Source organism: Carlito syrichta, unplaced genomic scaffold, assembly GCF_000164805.1.
Source record: "Carlito syrichta isolate Samal-C Ts95f unplaced genomic scaffold, Tarsius_syrichta-2.0.1 Scaffold288017, whole genome shotgun sequence".
NCBI lineage: Eukaryota > Metazoa > Chordata > Mammalia > Primates > Tarsiidae > Carlito > Carlito syrichta.
This window is the reverse complement of record NW_007232113.1, coordinates 46669-55737: the sequence shown is the minus strand read 5'-3', so window position 1 is coordinate 55737 and position 9069 is coordinate 46669.

Here is a 9069-nt window from a genome sequence, read left to right as displayed (position 1 = left end):
ACAGATTAAATGAGAAAATATATCTGAACGGAGTTTGGCACATAAGAAGCTCCATGCAATTGTTAATTATTGTCAAACTCTTCTTTAAGATATCCATTGAGTGTGTCATAGAAAGGCTTTCTTGGTTACAATACTAAAAGAAAAATAATTATTCTATATTTTATCTGTACCTTTTTGGTTTAATGTTTATGTTTAAAATGTTGAAGTAAATGGCATTTATGCTTGTACTAAGTATGATATTTGGATCCCAGGTATTAGTTTTCCAAATGATACCTGAGTTTATCCAATAACTTTTATTGAATAATTACATTATTTTTATTGCCTTTATAACACATTTAATTCTAATATAGATGTATATGTCCACTTACTAATGTTTCTAATATACAAATTTTATTTACTAATTCAGTGCCATTACCTCCTCTTTATATTGTTGTCACACGGCATTGTGTTTTAAGGCCTGGTAAGGTTCACTGACTGGCTATTTGTCAATTCTAAAATGTTCAGGTTCTATTGCTTTTTCTTCCAGCAAATAAACTTTCACAATAGTTTTGTTTGTTCTGTTGGGTTTTGTTTGTTCTTTATTTGTTTAGTTATAAATGATTTTTTGTACTTTATTAGGAATTTGGCAAATACATAAAAAATTGACACACTTGTGTTGTTAAATTTCTGTATCAATTTACACAGTATATATTTTCACTGCATTAAGTATCCTTTTTGGTTTCTTGGAGGTTCTTGAGTGTTTCAGTATCTTTCAAATATGTAAGTTGATTTCTATACACTTTAAATTATTGCTGCTGTAACAAAAATAAGTCTTTGACTGCATTTTATATGTGGTCTTATTTTATAATATGAAATGTATGCACTTTTATGTTATTGTTCAGCCTAGAATTTTACTGATTATTTTTCAAAGTTTCCCAGAAAGTTTTAGATTTTTAACATAAATCATCTACTAAGAAAGACAAATTTACATCCTTTTGGGAAAATATTTATATGTCTCATTTCTTAACCTTGTATAAAATTGCATTGATTGATACATCAAAATAATAACTGATAGTTAAGAGAAGAGAATCTAATTATTTTTGTCCAATCAAAAGAGATGATTACATGATTACAACTCTTGACTGATTAAGGAAATAAAAATGCTGAAATATTATTATTATAATTCATACTAATATTTCCTTAAAATTTTGAATCATTATACTTAAATAAATTATATAATTAGTTTGTATGTATTTGTGAATGTGTGTGTGTAATACCAAAAGTTAAACTCAATTATAAAGTTATGTGTCACTCATAGTTAAATATATTGGTGGCTCTTCCTTCTAATTTTCTAATTTCTTTTTCTAATTTCTGGATTGAATTATATAGCACTATGATGATTTGTTATTTAAAGGTTTTATTAAAATACCCATTTTTTAGGTAAAAGTGTATTAACTGAATTTTCTTGATTTTAGATGTTCATTCTACTCAAGTCAGTCTACAGAGTCAATGCAAGCCTCATCAATTTAGCAGCATCATGTTTCACAGACACAGAAATGACAATACAAAAATTCACATGGAAGCAAAAGAGTCTGAATAGCTGAAGCAATTCTTAGCAAAAAGAGCAAAGCTAAAGGCATCACTCTTCCAGACCTCAAATTTTACAGTGAGGCTACCATAATCAAGATAACATGGTTTTAGTTAAAAAATAGACACATAGACCAATTGAACATGGCAAAAAATCCAAAAATAAAATCATAGACCTTCAACTAACTCATCTTCGACAAAGCCAATCAAAACAAACATTGGGGAAAATAAATAATATTTAGCAAATGGTGCTGGGAAAACTGACAAGCCACATGCAGAAGAACGTACCTAGATCCCTACTTATGATCATATACAGTAAGTCCCTTACATATGAACAAGTTCCATTCTGAGAGCATCTTTGCAAGTCCAATTTGGTCATAAATCCAACAAAGTTAGCTTAGGTACCCAAGTAACAGCCCACTGCTGCTTTTACACTTACTTCTGGACATCCTTGGCTTGAAATAAAGATACTGTACTTCTGTACTCTATATAGTACTGTAGAGTAAAGTATGCAAAAGGACAATCACTTGCAGTGGATGCCTGCATATGAAAATGTATGCAAGACACATAAATAAGTTGTAATTTGACATGTGAACGCATTTTTGCATCTTTGAAAGGTCACAACTTGCAGGTTCGCATGTAGGTGACTTACCGTAGGAAAAAACTCAAAATGATCAAGGGCTTAAATGTGAAACCTCAAACTATAAGAATCTAAGAAGAAAACTTAGGGACCCTCCCTCTTGAACATTAGCGTAGGCAATGAATTCATGGCCAAATCCTCAAGAGGAAACACAGCAAAAACTAAGATTGACAGGTGGGACCTTATCATACTAAACGTCTTTTGCACAGCAAAAGAAACCATCAAGATAGTAAAGTAAAAATACATAGTAAGGAAAAATATTTGCAAGATATGCATCCAACAAAGACCTACCATCTAGGATCTATAAGTAACTCAAATGAATCAACAGGAAAAAAATAGACACATTAAAAAGTGGACAAAGGCCATGAACAGACACTTCTTCAAGGTAGACATACAAACATCCAATAAACAAATGAAAAAATGTTCAGCTTCAGTAATTATCAGAGAAATGCAAATCTAAACTACAGTGAGATACCACCTCACACTGGTCAGGATGGCTATCGTTAAAAAGTCAAAACACAGCAAGTGTTGGCATGGCTGCAGAGAAAAGAAACCCCTCTGCACTGTTTGTGGGAATATAGGCTAGTTCAACCTGTGTAGAATGCAGTGTGGCATTTTCTGAAATAACTAAAAATTGAGTTACCATACAATCCAGCAATCCTATTTCTGGGAATATACCCAAGGAATATAATTTACTAAAATCATCTGCAACACGTATGTTCACTGCCACACTATTCAGAGCAGCAAAAACATGGAACTAACCCTAATGCCCATCAAAAGTGGACTTAATAAAGAAAATGTGGTGCATATACATGATGGACAATTATACAGTCATGAAGAAAAGCAAAATAATGTCCTTTGCAACAGCATGGATGCAGCAGACCATTACTCTAAGTGAACTATCACAGAAACAAAAAAACTAATTCTCACACGTTCTCACTCATAAGAGGGCTCTACACTGAGCACATGGGTGCAAAGGTGAAAACAACTGGTGCTGGGCACTGCTAATGAGAGGAGAGAGGGAGTGGGAAAAAGGAGCACACAGCCATGCATGGGGTACCATATCCACCACCAGGGGTACAGAGGCCTTGCTGGAAGCCCAAACCTCACCTGCACACAATCTCTTTATGTAGCAAATCATCACATGTAACCCGCAACTCTAAAATTTAAAAAAAAAAAAAACTTATTGATTTTGTGTTATATTTAATATACTTTGTAGCCAATGTTTGACATATTAATGTCTAGAAAACTATCCATTTATTTCAGATGTTGCAATTAATCCTCATTTGGTTGAATTTTTTTTTTCCTTATGTTTGTTTAATAGACTCTTTGCTGTGAGTTCCTCTTATAGGAAGTATGTATATGCTTTTTGTTTTTCTCATCTTCTAGATTAATTTAAGTAGTGATTTATCTATCATATATTTTTCAAAGATTCAACTTTTAAAAATACTTTAATTTTCTTCTTTAACTAAATTTTGTTTAATTTTTGCTTTCATTTCCTTTCCTTACTTTCCTTAGTTACATGTTTTTGTGATTGTTTGTATTTTTCAGAAGTTTAGACTCACATTATAGATATACATGTATTATTTATACAGCCGTATTATATACATTAAATAACTAGATCAATTATGAATGTATTTTATTGGGGATAAAAGAAGATGCCCGTATGATCATTTCCTTTCTATGTTAAGGTAAAATATTTTCTCATATGGTACCATCTTTGTTTTCCTGGAATATAATCCACTCCTTCCTGAAGTCCTATTCTTCAGTTATTTCATTTTATATTTCATTTTATATAATGAAATATATATAAAATGTTATTTCATTTTATATTTCTTGCACCAATATTCATAAACGAGATTGATGTCATTGTATTTTGTGTTGTACTATATTGGTACTATGGTTTGAATATGTCCACCAAAAAGCATGTATTGAAAACTTAATCTCTAGTGTAACAGTGTTGAGAGGCAGGGTCTAAGGAGTGATGTTTAGGTAATGTGAACTCCACTCTCATGTATAAATTAATGCCAGTTATGAAAGGGCTTGAGGCTTTGGGTTCAATTTCTTGCTTTCTCTTACCCTACCATTGCCCTTCTGCCATGGGATAACTCCCTTGCCAGATGCTGACCCTCAATCTTGAATTTCCCACCTTCCATAACTGTGAGCCAATACATTTCTGTTCATTATAAATTGCACAGTCTCAAGTATGTAGGAACCCAAAATTATGATGGTTCAACTTATAATTTTTTGACCTTATAATGGGTTTATCAAGACATAACCCAATTGCAACTTAATGAGCATCAGGACTCACAATGGTTTTACTTATGACTTTTAACTTATGGCGGGTATATAGGGTATTAAATGCATTTTTGACTTATAATATTTTTGACTTATGATGGACTTATTGGGACATATCCCTATAATAAATGAAGGAGCAACATATTTGTTTACAGAGCTCAAAATAAACAAAGATAATTGGCAATATTTTGATACTAATGTTATATGCCATTCATAAGTTAAGTAGGTGTACCTTTCTTTTGTTTTCGGTAATAGTGCTTATCTTAGTCTGGTATTACTATAAAGGAATACCAGAGTCTGGGTAATTTATTTTTTTAAGAGGTTTATTTGGTTCACCGTTCTGGAGGCTGTAAAAGAAGCATGGAACCAATATCTGCTTCTGGAGAAGGCCTCAGGCTATTTCTGTTCATGAGTTTTTACTTTATGGTGGGTTTATAGTAGTAGTGTCTGAATTTTAACTTATGATATTTCGACTTATGATGGGTTTATTGGGATGTAGCCCTATTATAAATGAAGTAGCCCTATCATAAATGGTGAAAAGGGAGGAAAGCAAGTATCACGTGACAAGAGAGGAAGCAATACAGAGGAGGAATAGATGCCAGGTTCTTTTCAACAACCAGTTCTCTTAGGAACTCAGAACGAGACCTCCCTCACTTCCACAAGAATGGCACCAAGCCATTCATGAGAGAGTCACCTCAGCATTCCAAACAACTTCCACCAAGGCCCGCCTCCAACACTGGGGTGCAAACAGAAACACAAGTCTTGGTATGGCCAAACCATGACATTCTGCCCCAGCCCCTAAATTTCATGTCTTTCTCACATTGCAAACTACAATCATACTATCACAAATGTCTTGTTCCAGCATCAACTCAAAAATCCAACGTCATATCTGAGACTCCAGGTAAGTTCCTTACAGCGGAGAACCTATAAAATTAAAAAAGAAAAAAAAGTTACTTCCAAGACACAAAAATAGTACCACCATTAGTTAAACATTTCCATTCCAAAAGGGACAAAAAGGCCAAAAGAAAGGGGTTCAAGGCTTCATACTAAGTCTATATCCCAGTATGACAGACATTCTATCTTAAAACTCCAAAAGAATCTCCTTTGATTCTACATCCCACAACCCACCAGTGTGAGGGATGAGCACCCAATGGCTTAAGCTGCTCTTATCCCATGGCTTTGCTGGGTGCAGCCCACATGGTTGCTGTCACAGATTGTAGTCCAGTGCCTGTGACTTTTCCAAGTTGAAAGTGTATGCTGCTAGTGGCTCTATATTTCTGGGATCCTAAGGGTGGCCTTGCACACACAACTTCACTGGGAAGTGCCCCAATGGGGACTCTGTGTGGGGGCTCCAACCCTACATTTCCATTTGGCATTGCCCTAGTAGAGGCTCTCAGTGGTGGCTCCACTCTTGCAATAAGCTTCTGCCTGTATACTCAAATTTCCTCATGCATACTTCAAAATCTAGGTGAAATCTGCCAAGCCTCCACCACTCTTGTGCAGTGTGCACCTGCAGACTGAGCACCTTGTAGAAGGCCTCAAGGATTATAAACTGTGGAGCAATGGCCTGAACAGTACCTGAGGCCCCTTTCACCTCAGCTGGAGCCAAGACTTCCAGAATGTGAGGAGCAGCATCCTGAGGTTGCACAGGGTAGCAGCACTCTGGGCCTAGCTCAGAAACCATTCTGTCCTTCTGGGCCTCTGGACATATGATGGGAGGGGCAGCCTCAACGATTTTGGAAATGCCATTTCCCCAGTGTTCTGACTCTTAACACCTGGTTTCTTCGTAGTCATGCTAATCTCTCTAGCAGCCACTTGGATTCCTCTTCTGAAAACACTTTCCTTCTCTACTACCTGGCCTATCTGCAAATTTTAAAGCTCTGCTTTCCTTTTTACTATAAGTTCCAACTTTAGTTCCTTCCTTCACTCCCATATCTGACATTCGGCTGTTAGAAGCAGTCACACTACTTCTTGAATGCTTAGCAATTTCTTCCATTAGATACTCCACATCATGATTCCTAAGTTCAGTTTTCCACAAAGCTGTAGGACATGGACACAATGCAGCCAGGTCCTTTGCTAAGATATATCAACGGTGCCCTGTGTTCCTGTTCCAAATAAGTTCTTCTTCCCATCTTAGATCTCCTCAGCAAGACCTTTATTGTCTATATGTCTGTGAGCATTTTGCCTATAGCCACTTAACCAGTCTCTAAAACGTTCCAAAATTTCCCTCATCTTTCTGTCTTTTTCCAAGTCCTCTGAACTCTTCCAGCCTCTGCCCATTACCCAGTTCCAAAACTGCTTCCACATTTTCAGGTATCTTTACAGCAACACCCACTCCTCACTCATTTGTGTTGCTAAAGGAAAACCTGAGGCTAGGTAATTCGGGTTTTTGGGGGGGGGGGGTTAAGGGGTTTATTTGGCTCACGGTTCTGGAGACTGTACAAGAAGCATGGTACCAACATGTGCTTCTGGTGAGGCTCTCGGGAAACTTCCACTCATGGCAGAAGGTGAAGAAGAGCCGGTATGTGCAGAGATCACATGACAAGTTGTGTGCAGAGATCACAAGGCGTGAGTGGAAGCAAGAGAGAGGGAGGAGATGCCAGGCCCTTTTAACAACCATTTTTCATATTGAATCATAAGGGAGAACTCATTCATTCCCACATAAATAGCACTAACCAGTTTGAAACATTTCCCACAAGACCCCACCTCCAACACTGTGAATAAAATTTAAATATGAGACTTGGCAGGGCTGCATTAGCCATACAGAAACCATAGTAGTGCTGTAAACTGAATATTTGTTTTGCCTCAAAATTTATATTTTGAAATCTAACCTCCAATGTGACAGAATTAGTAAATGAGAACTTTGGAAGGTGATTAGGTCATGATGGTGGAGACCTCATGCATGGAATTTGTGCCCTTAATAAAAGGGGCCCCAATTTTCCAGCTCAATTAATAAACACAGCTTTTTAAAAAGTCTATCCCCCACAAGTACAATCCCTTCATTGTTTATATTGTACCACACTCTTGGTTTTTAATTTCCATAAAATTTTTACTATAAATACACTATCATATGGTATTGTTTCAAGCACTTGTCCACAGATAAGTAGAAGAAATAATTATTTTTTGTTTTTAAATTTTAAATAATTTTATTTTGTATATAATATATAAAAATAAAAGGGATACCAGAGAGCTAGGTATTCCCTTCTACCATGTGAGAACACTGAAATATCTTTTTCTCCTATTGTTCTTTTTATATGGGGGTAGTTGAGTCACTATATCCCAGACCACATTCTTTATTTGTTATTAGTAATTGGTTTGTTTAGATTTAATTTTGCCATTTGTATTGATGTTTGGAAACGTATATCTATGTTGAAAATGTTAAATTTGCTTCATAGCCTCAAGTGCATTTCCCTCATGTGTACCAGGAAATTGTTTTCCATTTCTTTAGTATAGCTTTAGTTCTGATTACTTATTTATCATGTCCTATCTTGTTTAATTGCACTTTCTCTATTTTTTTATTGTTAGCTAGTGGCTTATCTGTTTGTTGATTTTTTACAAAAAAAAAATTTGTTTTTTCCATTTTCTGGTCATTTATTTATTTATTTAGAGTAGGAGTCTCACTCTGTCACCCCGGCTGGAGTGCAGTGGCGTGCTCACAGTCACTGCAGCCTCGACCTGCTGGACTCAGGTGATCCTTCTGCCTCAGCCTTGTAAGTATCTGGAACCACAGGTGCACACCACCACACCCTGCTAATATTTTTATTATTGTAGAGACAAGATCTCACCTAGTTTCTCAGGCTGGTTTCTAACCCTTGGGCTCAGGAAATCTTCTCGCTTCTGCCTCCCAAAGTGCTGGGATTTCAGGTCTGAGCCACTGCACCTGGCTACTTTTTAATTTAATCATTATTAATTCCTTCTGCTTACCTTACTCTCTCTCTCTCTCTCTCTTTCTCTCTCTCTCTGTGTGTGTGTGTGTGTGTGTGGCAGGCTTTTAAAAATTTAGATTAGAATATCTATTTAATTGGGTAATTTGTCTTTAGCCAATATACAACAGTGTTTAAAATTAGGAATTTTACTCTGGCACTGATCCATTAGTATCCTATAGGTTATAATATGCATAATTTTCCAATATCATATTTTGTTCTGCTAAGTGATTTTAAATTCTCTCTCACAACAAATTATTTACAAGAGAGACAACTGCAAGAAGTTTTAATTGATAGTGACTTATCTTCTTGTACTGACCTCTGAGAATGCTACCTATACTACTTTTAATATGTAGATCTAATTGAAAGTCTCATTGTGATTTATTAAATATTTATTTTTGTTAGTGACCCATTGATACTGGAAAATGTGATATAGTATATATTTTCATGGCAGAAATCCTGACATGAATTAATTTACTTTTTTGCACGAGTGTTGGGTTATTTCCCAGTCATCAGTATTCCCGGCCAAACTCCATCCAACACTGAGGTTTTAGTTCAGCATCAGCTGTAGAAATAGAATTCACACCCTAGATGTGTTCACAAAACTGTAAAAGTGAAGAGCATATGAACATCGGCTGTGGA